The sequence below is a fragment of the Suricata suricatta genome, chromosome 7 (genome assembly GCF_006229205.1).
Source record: "Suricata suricatta isolate VVHF042 chromosome 7, meerkat_22Aug2017_6uvM2_HiC, whole genome shotgun sequence".
NCBI classification, from domain to species: domain Eukaryota; kingdom Metazoa; phylum Chordata; class Mammalia; order Carnivora; family Herpestidae; genus Suricata; species Suricata suricatta.
Genome location: NC_043706.1, coordinates 30,584,551 through 30,597,804, shown reverse-complemented (window position 1 = coordinate 30,597,804; position 13,254 = coordinate 30,584,551). Strand labels below are relative to the sequence as shown.

The following is a 13,254-nucleotide window of genomic DNA, read 5'->3' as shown; positions in this document are numbered from 1 at the left end:
CTTTGATGCTTTTCTCGACCCCAGCGATTAATCTTATGACCAGCTTTTTAAATTCTTGATCTGATATGTTGTCTAGATCTGCCTTGAGCAGTTCTGTGGCTGTGACTTCCTCCTGGAAGTTTTTCAGGGAAGAGTTTCTTCGCTTTGTCATTTTTGCTAGTTTTCTGTCTCTTGCCACCTTTAGAAAGCTCGTTGGGCTCTGTGCACCTATTAATATTTCTCTGTTAAAAGAGGCTTATTGACTGTCCAGGGCCTGTCTTTTCAGGGAATGTTCTCTTAATGGTGTCTCTCGGTTTCTCTTGTTGTGCCTGTGAGTATTTTATTTCCCTACTCTGCAATATTTGGGACTCACCTTCTTGCACAGTTTGGCTTGTTTCTTGGTGCAGTCCTAAGAAGGATAACAGACAGACACACACAGAGGGAACAGAAGCACACATACACACAGACAAATCAAACAAAGAAACACATTAAAAGGGGGAAAGAAAAGATAGAAAATGGAAAGGAAAGAGACAAAAAGAAGAGAAGAAGAGAAAATAAAAAGAAAAGAGAAAGAAGAAAAGAAAAAAAAGAATAAAAAAATATAAAATGGGGTCGGAGACAACAAAGGACAGTAGACAGTTTAAAAGTGTATGACCAGTTGAGGGGAGAGGTAAGGATGAGATACAGGAGAATATATCTGCATTTCAAGAAGGTGAAAAAGTAAGGGAGAAAGGAGAAAGGAAAATAAGGAGTAAAGATTTAAAAGAGTTAAGTAAAGATAAAGAAAAAAAGGTAATAATAACAAAGAAATAAGTATGAAAAACGTGGGGAAAGAAGAAAAAAAAATAAAAAAATAAAGAAAAGCAGCAGCTCCCCCTGGTGGATAGGCTTGGTTTCATATGGTACGTCTTGGAGGCTGTTCACAGAGGCTCTGTTGTCTTGGTGTCTATGGAGATTAGAATGGTGGCATGCCAAGCTTTGCTGAACTAGGCACTGTAGGCCACTCTAATGAGTCCGATCTCCTTGGGCCACAGTTGAGCCGAGTTGTATTTTCCAGACCCGCCTTGGTTCAAAGTTCCAGTCCATGCACATATGTGCTACCACAGATGAAATGTATTTGTTTTGGTGACTGGCTTCTTAGTGGGAGGAATCAGTTTGTCTTGGCTCAGGCAGGGATTTCAGCTGCCCCTGCCTGAGGCGAAATGAACAGCAGTAGGTGAAGTGTGCACCTTCACAGACCCAACTGCGGAGTCACCACCCCCAGCCAGGATCGCGATTGCAATGGGGGAAGGAAAAAAAAATGAGTCTCTCTTGGCTTCGGATAGCTGTTGCTCAAGGCGCTGTGTGCTGCTGGAAATGAGCTGGGAGCTCCTGCAGCCCAGCACCCGTCCAGGTCTCCACCTGCCGCCGACTCAACTCCCTGTCTGGGGTTGAGTAGGTGTGGCCCCTATTTTTTCCTGTGGGCACCCAGGATTCAGGATTCGCACAGCCAATGCAGGGGGCGAGATGCGCTGTGGAAATGAGGTGCGTGGTCCCATTCCCAAAACCAAGTTCGAAGTGCGCGTGCCCCTGGCGCAGGTGCTTCCTGGGCGCTGCTGCCGCTGCCTCTGAAAGTGCGCGCTCCTGGCACAGCCGGGGCCGCCGCTGCAACTGCTTCTTGCCACGCAGCCGCTGCCACTGCTTCCCCACCGAGATGGCTTAGGGCTGGAAGCTGTTCCTTCCCTTGCGCCACCTGGGTTTCGGATTCTGGCTACCCAGTAGTTATCTATGGAGTGGGTTTCTCTCTGCAAGCGTGGCCAAACGTTCTTTACCTCTTCCCCAGAGACAGTACTATGAGCGTGTTCAGACTCTCTGTCTCTTCCCTTTGTTTCTTGGGCTCTGCGTGCTTGCCCCGCGTTGGGCTGGGGATCCTGCCTCCCCTGCCATTCCGGGCTGACCCGTTTTCAGATCTCCCCCGTTCGCACTCACTCACTCAGGTATCCTTGAGGTTCTATTCTTTCTGGAGTCCGTATTTTCTCCTTCCGCTCTTGCAGATGAGAGTAATATCCTTCTCAGTTCGATAGATGGGGCGGACGGAGTTTACAGAGCTCCCTTCCTCTCCGCCATCTTGCTGTTTTCTCCTCAATATTTCTAATGAACCTGGGTGCAAAAATTCTCAATAAGATACAAGCAAACAGATTTTAATCACACATTAAAGAATTATTCACAATGATCGAGTGGGATTTATTCCCACTTGAAACAGCTGGAGGGCTGTTTCAATATTCACAAATCAATCAATGTCATACACCAATTAATTTTTTAAAAAGGATAAGAATTATATAATCCTGTCAATAGATCCAGAAAAAAACGTTTGACAAAATACAGCATCCATTCTCAATAAAAACCTCAAGAAGGCCGGGATAGAAGGAACATACCATAACATCATAAAAGCCATATATGAAAAGCCTTAGGTAATATCATCCTCAATGGGAAAAAACTGAGAATTTCCCCCCTAAGATCAGAAACATGACAGGAATGTCTCCTTTCACCATTTCTGTTCAACATAGTACTGGAAGTCCTAGCTGCAGCAATCAGAAAACAGAGTCAAATTTTCATGGAAGAAGCCAAACTTTCACTCTTCACAGATGACATGATACTCTATATGGAAATTCCACCAAAAAACTGATAGAGCTAATACATGAAGTCAGTAAAGTCGCAGGATATAAAACCAATGCAGAAATCGTTTGCGTTTTATGCAACAATAATGAGGCAGCAGAAGGAAATATCAAGGAATTAATCCCATTTACCATTGCACCACAACCGTAAAATACCTTGGAATAAACCTGATCAAAGAGGCAAAACCTTTTTATCCTAAAAGTATAAAAGCTTAAGAGGTAGGTTGAAGAAGACACAAAAAATGGAAAAACATTCCATGATCATGAATTGGAGGAACAGATGCTGCTAAAATGTCAATACTACCCAAAAGAAATCTACACATTCAATGTAATCCCTATCAAAATGACAGCAGATTTCTTCCCAGAGCTAGAATAAACAGTCTAACATTTTATGGAACCAGAAAAGAACCTGATTACCAAATATTAATAAAGTAATGTTGAAAGAGAAAATCAAAGCTGGAGGGATCACAATTCCAGATTTTAAACTGTATTACAAAGCATTAATCATCAAGACAATATGATACTGGTGCAAAAAAGACCCATAGATCAATGGAATATATGAATAGAGAACCCAGAAACGGACCCACAAATAAATCGCCACCCAATCTTCAACAAAGCAGGGAAGTGTATTGAATGGAAAAAAAGACAGTCTCCTTAGCAACTGGTGCTGGGAGAACTGCACTGTGACATGAGAAAAGTGAATCTGGACCACTTTCCTACACGATTTACAAAAATAAATTCAAAGTGGATGAAAGAGCAAATATGCGACTGGAAGCAATCAAAATACTAGAGGAGACAACAGGCAGCAACATCTTTGAACTAGGCCACAAAAACTTCTTACTTGACATGGCTCTGGAGGCACGGGTAATAGAAGAAAATTGAACAATTGGGACCTCATCAAGATAAAAAGCTTCTGCACAGTGAAAGAGCCAATCAACAAAACTGAAAAGCAACTGATGAAGTGGGAGAAGATATTTGCAAATGACATATTGGACAAAGGTTTAATATGCAAAATCTATAAAGAACTTACCAAACTCAACACCCAAAAAGCAAATAATCTAGTGACGAAATGGCCAGAAGACATGAATAGACACTTTTCCAAAGAAGATATCCAGATGGCCAACAGACACATGAAAAGATGCTCAACATCCCTCATCATCAGGAAAATACAAATCAAGACCACATTGAGATATTACCTCACACTGTTCACAGTGGCTACAAATAACAGCTCAGGAAACAGCAGCTGTTGGTGAGGATGTGGAGAACTCGGTACCCTCTTGCACTGTTGATTGGAATGCAAACTGGTGAAGCCGCTCTAGAAGACAGCATGGAGTTTCCTTCAAAAATTAAAAATAGAGCTACCCTACAACCCAGCAATAGCGCTACTAGGAGTTTATCCAAAGGATTCAAGAGTGCTGATTTATGGAGACACATATTCCCCAATGTTTAGAACCACGCTTTCAACAATAGCCAAATCATGGAAAGAGCGCAAATGTCCATCAATGAATGGATAAAGAAGATGCGGTTTATACATACAATGGAATACTACTTGGCAATGAGAAAGATTGAAATCCTGCAACAATGTGGGTGGAACTGGAGGGCATTATGCTAAATGAAATAAGTCAGCCCAAGAAAGACAGACAGCATATGTTTTCGGTCTTCCATGGAACCTGAGAAACTTAATAGAAGAGCATGGGGGAAGAGAAAGTGGAAAAGTTGTTTCAGAGATGGAGGCAAACCCATAAGAGACTCTTAAATACAGGGAACTAACTGAGGGTTGATGAGTGGGGTGGGGGAGAGGGGAAAATGGGTGATGGGTTTGAGGAGGGCACTTGTTGGGATGAGCACTGGGTATTGTATGTAAGCAATGAATCATGGGAATTTACCCCCAAAACCAAGTGCACACTATATACTCTGAATGTTAGGGAACTTGACAATAAATTATATTTAAAAAATATGTATAGCTCAAAAAATAAAGAAATAAACATTAAAAAAAAGAACTTACCAAACTTAACACTCAAAACACAAATAATCCAGTGAAGAAATGAGAAGACACCTTACTCCTGGGACAACGGCTAAAATGAACAACCCAGGAAATGACAGATGTTGGCGACCATGCAGAGAAATGGGAGCCCTTTTGACACTGTGGAAATGCAAACTGATGCAGCCACTCTGGAAAATAATATGGTGTGTCCTAAATATATTAAAAATTGAAGTACCTGGTGCACCTGTGTGGCTCAGTCAGTTGAGTGTCTGCCTTCAGCTCAGGTCATGATCTCACAGTTCGTGAACTCAAGGGTTCGAGCTCCATGTCAGGCTCTGTGCTGACAGCTCAGAGCCTGGAACCTCATTCAGATTTTGTGTCTCCATTTTTCTCTACCCCTGCCCTGCTCGTGCTCTCTCTCTCTCTCTCTCTCTCAAAGTATATAACATTACTTTTTTAAAATTTTTTAATATTTTATTTACTTTTAAGAGAGAGAGAGACAGCCTGAGCAAGGGTGGGTCAGAGAGAGAGAGAGAGAGACAGACAGACAGACAGACAGACTCCAAAGACAGGCTCCAGGCTCTGAGCTAGCTGTCAGCACAGAGCTGGATGTGGGGTTGAATCCACGAATCTGACATCATAACTTGAACCAAAGCCAGATGCTCAACTGACTGAGCCACCCAGGAGCCCCTAAAAAAATTTTTTTTAATTGAACTACCCTATGACCTAGCAACTGCACTACATGGAATTTATTCAAAAGATACAAAAATGCTTATTTGAAGGATCACATGCATCCCAAAGTTTATAGCAGTGTTATCAACAATAGTAAAATTATGGAAAGAGTCCAAATGTCCATTGACTTATGAATAAATAAGGAATATGTTCTATATACATATATATGTGTGTATACACACACATATATATATACATATACTCCCTGCTGAGTACTAGCAGGGAGTCTGAGGAAATTGTAGTTGGTATGTGAGGTTTAGAGACCTGAAATCTGAGCACTGACAGTATTAGAACATGGGATAAAATTTCTGTCAATTTGGGGAAACACTTATTGTTTAAAAGCTTGAGGGTCAGGTCTTTTCAGGACACTGCCTCTCAGTGAGAGAGCAAGAGCATGCAAGTAAAAGGGGGGGTGGTGAGAGAAGGAGAGAAAAATCCTTCTCAGGACCTGATCTCAGGAACCAGGAGATCATGACCTGAGCCAAAATCAGGAGTAAGATGCTTAACTACCTGAGCCAACTAGGCACCCTGACCTACTGTTTAGTGACTGCAAGAAATTACTATTCTTATTTTATCGATATATCTATCAATATAGGTAGATGAAAATAAAAACAAGAAAAATGATATACCATGCAAATATTAATCAAAAGAAAGAAAGAACTATGAAATTAGTCAGACATGGAAAGAAAAGTACCAAATGATTTCACCATATGTGGAATTAAGAATCAAAACAAATGAACAAAGAAAAATGAGACAAATAAAAAGAAAGTTTTTTAAATGTTTATTTATTTTTGAGACAGAGAGAGAGAGAGAGAGAGAGAGAGTGTGTGTGCATGAGTGAGGGAGGTGCAGAGAGAGAAGGAGACATAGAATCTGAAGCAGGCTCCAGGCTCTGAGCTTTCAGAACAGTTCTCAGCACGGGGCTTGAACTCATAAACCACAAGATCATGACCTGAGCCAAAGTTGGACACTTCACCGACTGAACCATGCAGGCACCTCAAAAGACGGTTTTTAAATACAGAGGAGAAACCTGTGGTTGCCAGAAGGGACAAGTTGGGGAATTGGTAAATAGATGAAGGGGTTAGGAGCACAGTTATCCTGATGAGCTCTGAGTAACATATAGAATGGCTAAATGATTATATTATACTATGGAAACTAATATAACTCTGTTTGTTAATTATACTTTAATATAAATAGTCCCCCCCACTATCAAACTCATTAAGAACTTCCCCAGTAACAGTGTAAAATCTAATAAGCTTTAACAAAAAAGTTTTAGAAAGGGAAGAGTGCTCTGTAAAAGCACAATAAGGAGAGAACTGGATCCACCTGACTTCAGTTCAAGTGTGTAGGGACCTCTAGCTGAGAAATTGACATTGAGATGTGACTGCTGAGAAGAAGACAGGCATGTGAAGGATCTAAACGACCAGTGTTGTAGGGAGAGAGCAGGATAAAGGCCAAGTGTGGCAAGATGTTTGCTGAGTAAAAGGAACAGAAGGAAGACTGGAGACGCTGGAGTGCAGGGAGCAGAGAGTTCTCAGTCACCACTGCCATGTCTCCATCACTCAGGGAACACCGAACATGGCCCCATCGTCAGAGCGCAGTATTTTGTGGGGGTCAGTGGCCTTTCACTTATTTAGATTTTTATCTGATAAACTTTTACTTATGTTGAAGTTTGATATGAATTCCTTTTCATTAACATGATAGTTTTCAAAATCTTCATCTGCTAGTTCATGCAAACATGAACATAGCCCAGTCTGTGCCAAACATTTGTTAAAGTTGATTAATTCTTAGCTTCATAACAGGCACTATAACTGATTATTTCAGAAAGCAGTAGATTTGTAGGCTTCTCTCTGTTGTAGTAATAAGAATGGAATTTAAAACTTGTTTATACCTGGGGTGCCTGTGTGGCTCAGTTGGTTAAGTGTCTGACTTGATTTCAGTTCAGGTCATGATTTTACAGTTCATGAGTTTGAGCCCCATGTGAGGCTCTGTGCTGATAGTGCAGAGCCTGCCTGAGATGCTCTGTGTCCCTCTCCCTCTGCCCCTCCCTTGCTTGTTCCCTCTCTGTCTCTTAAAAATAAATAAACATTTGAAAACATTTATATCTTCTATGATAAGATAAAAATTCCTTGGTCATAATATTTCAACATGGATATCATCCTGGGGGAAGTTCAAAGCCAAAAAGTTTATGTTTCATAAGACATTCACAGGAGCAATATGTGGAACAATTATCCAGGGACAATAACACTATGACTCTCTCACAGCCCAGCTTGCCTGTCAGGAAGGTGAGTCACTGACACAAAGTGGTGATTGAGCCATTTAGAAAATATATATATCTGGCTACCCATATTTTCTTTTTAGAAAAATAATGTGCAGGTAAAATACAACTTTTAGACATTCTGGATTTTATTTTTTCCAATCACTGCCCACGTAGTGTTGGGTGAGCCTGAAGCATTAGTGTAGCCAAGAACAGTCATCTTTTGGTTCAAATTTATAGTAGCTTTTGAAACTCTCCTATTAGGTAGTATGAATGTATTTTTTTCTAGGAATCTGGTCCTTGTTCTGAGATATTTTCCAGCAAAATAAATTTCCTCAGTATAAAGTTCTTATCAGATATGATATTGGCTAATTTTTCAATATAATATTCAGTTGCTTCATAATCAACAGCACCTTTTCGCCACATATATTTCAGATGGTGTATCAGTGGTTCCTACCCAGGGACAGATTTGCCACACACCGCCCTCACTGGGGGAATTTGGCAACGTCATTTTTTGGTTTTCAGACAAGGGTTTCATCTAATACCTAGTGGTAGAGGCTAGCGATGCTGATAGACACCCTACCCTGTGCAGAACAGCCTTCCTGTCAACAGCCAAAATGTCAACAGCCGTTTATCAGTTATATGGTTTTCTCTTCCATTTGTCATTTTGATTTTGAGTCTTCTCTTTTTCTTTTTCCTTTTTTTTTTTTTTTTTAGTTAATGTGGTTAAAAGTTTTTTTTTTTGTTTTTGTTTCTGTTTTTGAAAAACTGGTCATTGCTTTCATTGCTATCTTATTGTTTATTCTGGTCTCTATTGTAATTTCTTTATTTTTCTTTGTTATTTCCTTCCTCTACTAAAATTCCACAAGTTTCTTCTTTCTCTATTTCCTTGTGTTATAATGCTGTTTATTTGAATATTTCTTTCTTTCTTTCTCTCTTTCTTTTTTCTTTCTTTCTTTCTTTCTTTCCTTCTTTCTTTCTCTTGTTCTCTCATTCTTTCATTCTTTTGTTCATTTGTTCTTTCTTTGACATAGCCTGAAAAAGAACTTTATATGACGTTTAGACTGTGCACAACTGGGGAGCCTGAGTGGCTAGGATGGATGAGTCAGACTTTGGCTCAGGTCATGATCTCATGGTTTGTGGGTTCCAGCCCCATGTTGGGCTCTCTTCTGACAGCCTTTTCAGAGCCTGGAGTCTGATTTGTATTCTGTGTCTCCTCTCTCTGCCCCTCCTCTGCCTCTCTCTGTCTCTCAAAAATGTAAATAAATGTAAAAAAATTTATTTTTAAACCTTGCACACTTAGCCCAGTTTGGTGGTCAGTGTTTTAGCCTTTGCGTTTTCCATCTTGCAATGTGAGCTACTGACTTTGGGACCAGGCTGTTGCCTCCCCAGTGATGGTGGATGTCATCATACCTGTCATTGTAATTGGTCTTGAAGGCTTCTACCAGCTTAACCAGATCTCCTTTGTCTTCCAAGTTAACCTGTGTGAAGGCTATAGAGGTGCAGGTCTTCCTGAGGACCTGATGCCCCAACCTGGCCTTCACCATGAACACGCAGTAGGGAACCCCTGCCTTATGACACAGGGCAGCAGGAAGACAACCAGCTCTATGGGATTCACATCACATGCATTTATTAGCAGCAGAGCCTTCTTGTTTTCCACCAAGTGGTGACAGTAATAAGCCCAGTGTGAAGGATAGACAGCCTCACAGTGGAGACATCCCTTTTGCCAGTAGCTTTCCCCTCAGCCCGTGTCAACAATCTCTGCTTCTTCTCTTGCTTTGTCTCTGGTCTGTATTTGTGGGCCAGCTTCAGCAGTGGAGTGGTTATTTGATGGTCCAGGACCTGAGTGAACTGGTTAATTGTGGGAGGCACTTGTAGGCATTTATGGAGAATAAGCCTTTGCTTCTGCAGCTGGATGTAGAGGGGACATTTGACAATCTGAATGAGATATTTTTGGGCTGCATTTCCTGTCCAAAAACAAAATTCTTGGGCCTTTTCTTGGTCACCTTCTTGGCCTCTGCTTCTTCACGACAGCAGGGACCAGGGCTACATTTTTCCCCTGAGCCTCCTTTCCTATAGCAGCTTTGATGGCTGGAAGAGAGACCTGAACTTTTGTTCTTAATACAAACGTTTATAACATAAATTTCAGTTGTGCTTGGTTGTTTTTGTTTGTTTGTTTTGAGACATATTTTGATCTGCTGTTTGATTTCTTATTTGGCCAGTTGCTTGTACAGTAGTGTGTTGTTTAATATTTACATATAAATACTGAATATTTACATTTTGGATTTTCCAGGTTTGTTTTATTGTTGATCTTTAGTTCTGTACCATTGTGGTTGGAAAATATACTGGGTATGGTATCAAACAAACAAGCAACAAGCAAACCTCCCAAATGTTAAGAGTGCTGGGGTTGAAAACACTGGTTTATACTGGGCTGCTTCTAAAAATTGTAGACTCACTGCATACACACATTCACCTTCCAGTTCAAGCCTTTGTCATTTATTTCAGTTAGTTTAAATACAAAAATAAGAAACTAGAAAGTTGTATAAATTCACCAATTTCTTGTGGAACTTGTTCTTCAATGCAAGCCAAGAACTTAGTTTTTATTTTTTGCTTTATGCAATGTTTTTCAATATTTCATGATTTCTTGATCATCAGCAACATCTCTGTTATTTTCAACAACTTTCCTTTCTTTATAAATCATAAATTATGGCTGCCACAAGTATTTTTCAGTAAAGCATCTCAAACATTTGCAGTAATTCTAAATTCTATTCTATCGGTCATATCAGATGCTCCCTTTTATATGTCTCACTCTTTAAAACAGAGGTATTATTCCCTAGTTTAAAATTTTTCCTGTTAATTTTATTGAAAACATTTTTTTCTTAGTTCAGTTAAACATAAAACAAAAATATCAGGGTGCCTGCATGGCTCAGTCGGTTGGTTAAGCAGTCCTTCTCTTGGTTTCAGCTCAGGTCATGATCTCATGGTTTGTGGGCTCGAACCCTACAACGGGTCCTGCACTGACAGTGCAGAGCCTGCTTGGGATTCTCTTTCTCCCTTTCTCTGCCCCTCACCCTCTTTGGGCTTTCTCTGTCTCTCTCAAAATCAAAAAAGTAATGTAAGAAAATCAAAATATATACATACATGTGTGTATATATGTATATCACATATACATGTATTATGGTGCATATATTACAGATATGTATGCACACACACATACACATATACATGTATTATATATATCTTTATACATATACATACATTTTGAAATTATGGAAACACTTGGTTCTGAGTGCTAAGTTCTAAGAGCTCTGACAGGTTTGACCCATTACTACACCAGATTAGAACTGCCGAATAATTTCCACATCAAAAATTTTAAAAGATTTGGTTTTCTGAGGTTTTTGAATTTGGAAATATGGCAAAGGCCTGAGGAACTGTATTTCAATCATGGTTTTAGTCTCCTGAACAGTCTTCAGTCATATCCCACTGAATTTAATGTAAAAGCCAAATGCTACCACCATCCATAGGCTTTTAATGCCGGTCCAGGTGATATCTCTAGTCTAAACTTCCCTCTCTTTCTCACTGTCTGTGGTTTGGAGAACTGCTCCTTTGGATTCATGAGGAAGCTCACTAATTCCTTCAAACTTTTACACACCTACATTACCTTGACCTGTACTGTGATCCCTCTCCCCCAAACACACACACACACACACACACACACACACACACACACCCTAGTTCAAATCTACCTACTTCTTCATGTTACATCCTAAACATCACCCTTGAGGCCACCTCTCAGGCACCCTAAGGTAATTCAAATCATCCAATTGTCCTCTACTCAAGAACGGCACACTTGTCTTATGACACTTCTCACCCCCATATAAAGTCATGTCTGGTTGAGTTTTGTCCATCATTTTTCCTAAATTTTAAACTCACCAAGTGGAATGGATGCATCTCTTTTCCTTCTCTAGATTATCAGTGGTGACAGGGGTCTGAGCCGGCACAACCCAGACCAAGTTTTGGCTGGGATGCAGGAGGGGGAAGCAGGTGGCCCGTGTTTCAGGCCCTGGTAAAGGGCTATGGGAGGTGAGGAGGGAGGTGGTTGTCTTTCAAGAGGAGGCATCCAGGAGGAGGAGGGCCTCTGAGCTTGGAGCCCAGTGACCATGAGAGGCTCCCAGGAGAGGGGTCACTTCTCCCCACTCCATGCTGGCAAAGGAGAGAAGAGCCATGGGACCCGGGGGCTTGAGGGGGGATGTTCTGGTGGATCTCCTGAAGCATATGGACATCAGTGTCTTCCAGGAGCCCTTGAGGTGACCATATCACCCTGTCCCCACAGCACATTACAAGGAGCAGTTTAAGGCCTAGTATCATTACTTCAGTGGCAGGAGTGGGTGCAGCTCTTGGTCAGATCCATCTCTAACCAGAAAGAGAGAGTGTGCTTTGACAGCGACGTTGGGGAGAACTTGGCAGTCACTGAGCTGGGGAGGCCTGACACTGAGCACTGGAATCAGCAAAAGGGCATCACAGAGCTGTTGCAGTCCAAAGTGGACACATTGTGCAGACAGAGTTAAGGGGTTGTTGAAAGCTTCACTGTGTAGAGCGAGGTGAGGGCGGCAGGGCTTGTGGGGATGGGGGTGTGCATGTGCATGTGTATGTGTGTTTGTGCCCATGTGTGATGGACTGAATGTGAGAGAGAGACAGAGACAGAGAGACAGACATTCTCCAGCACTACAAGGTCTTGATCCAGTACAGGTGAGGAGGATCCTTTTGAGAGCTTGTTTCCAGTAAGAGTGTGGTGTGTCCATGCGTGCCCATGGGGATTGTGTGGTGTCTGTGTGTGACTGTGTGCATGTGGCCACCCTCTGTTCTTACCCTCACCCTTCTTAACTCTGAACCCCTTGAAATAAGTGTGCCTGTGGCTGTGTGTGTATGACCATTTGAGAGAGAAAAAATGTCCCACTAATTTTTGGCAGATTGGGGTGAACCCTGAGGCCCCTCTAATCTTTCTGAGGCTTCTTTTAGCTCTTAATTTGTTCTCAGTGTATGTATTCTTATATTCTTGAAATTATGATAAAGTTTACTCCTAGGTATTTTGTGGTTTTTCGTGCAATTGTGAACGGGATCAGTTTCTTGATTTCTCTTTTTGCTGCTTCATTGCTGTTGTATAGGAATGCAACTGATTTTTGTACATTGATTTTGTACCCTGCAACTTCACTGAATTCATTGATCAGTTCTAGAAGGCTTCTGGTGGAGTCTGCCGGGTTTTCCATGTAGAGTATCATGTCATCTGCAAAAAGTGAAAATTTGACTTCTTCTGTGCCAATTCTGATGCCTTTTATTTCCTTTTGTTGTCTGATTGCTGATGCTAGGACTTCCAGCACTATGTTAAACAACAGTGGTGAGAGTGGGCACCCCTGTCGTGTTCCTGATCTCAGGGGGAAAGCTCTCAGTTTTTCCCCATTGAGGATGATATTAGCTGTGGGCTTTTCATAAATGGCTTTTATAATGTTTAAGTAAGTTCCTTCTATTCCGTCTTTCTCAAGGGTTTTTATTAAGAAAGGGTGCTGTATTTTGTCAAATGCTTTTTCTGCATCTATCGAGGGGTTCATATGGTTTTTATCTTTTCTTTTGTTAACGTGATGGATCACATT

At 41.2% G+C, this 13,254-nt stretch overlaps 2 protein-coding genes across 7 annotated transcripts in view; one reads left to right on the top strand and one right to left on the bottom strand.

Annotated features, from left to right (window-relative positions):
• LOC115295561 (DLA class II histocompatibility antigen, DR-1 beta chain-like) overlaps positions 1 to 13,254 on the top strand; it is a 169,874-nt gene that overhangs the window by 91,889 nt on the left and 64,731 nt on the right. The window lies entirely within an intron of this gene.
• Positions 1 to 13,254, bottom strand: part of LOC115295562 (DLA class II histocompatibility antigen, DR-1 beta chain-like) — an 81,249-nt gene that overhangs the window by 62,396 nt on the left and 5,599 nt on the right. The gene's annotated exons all lie outside the window — the stretch shown is intronic.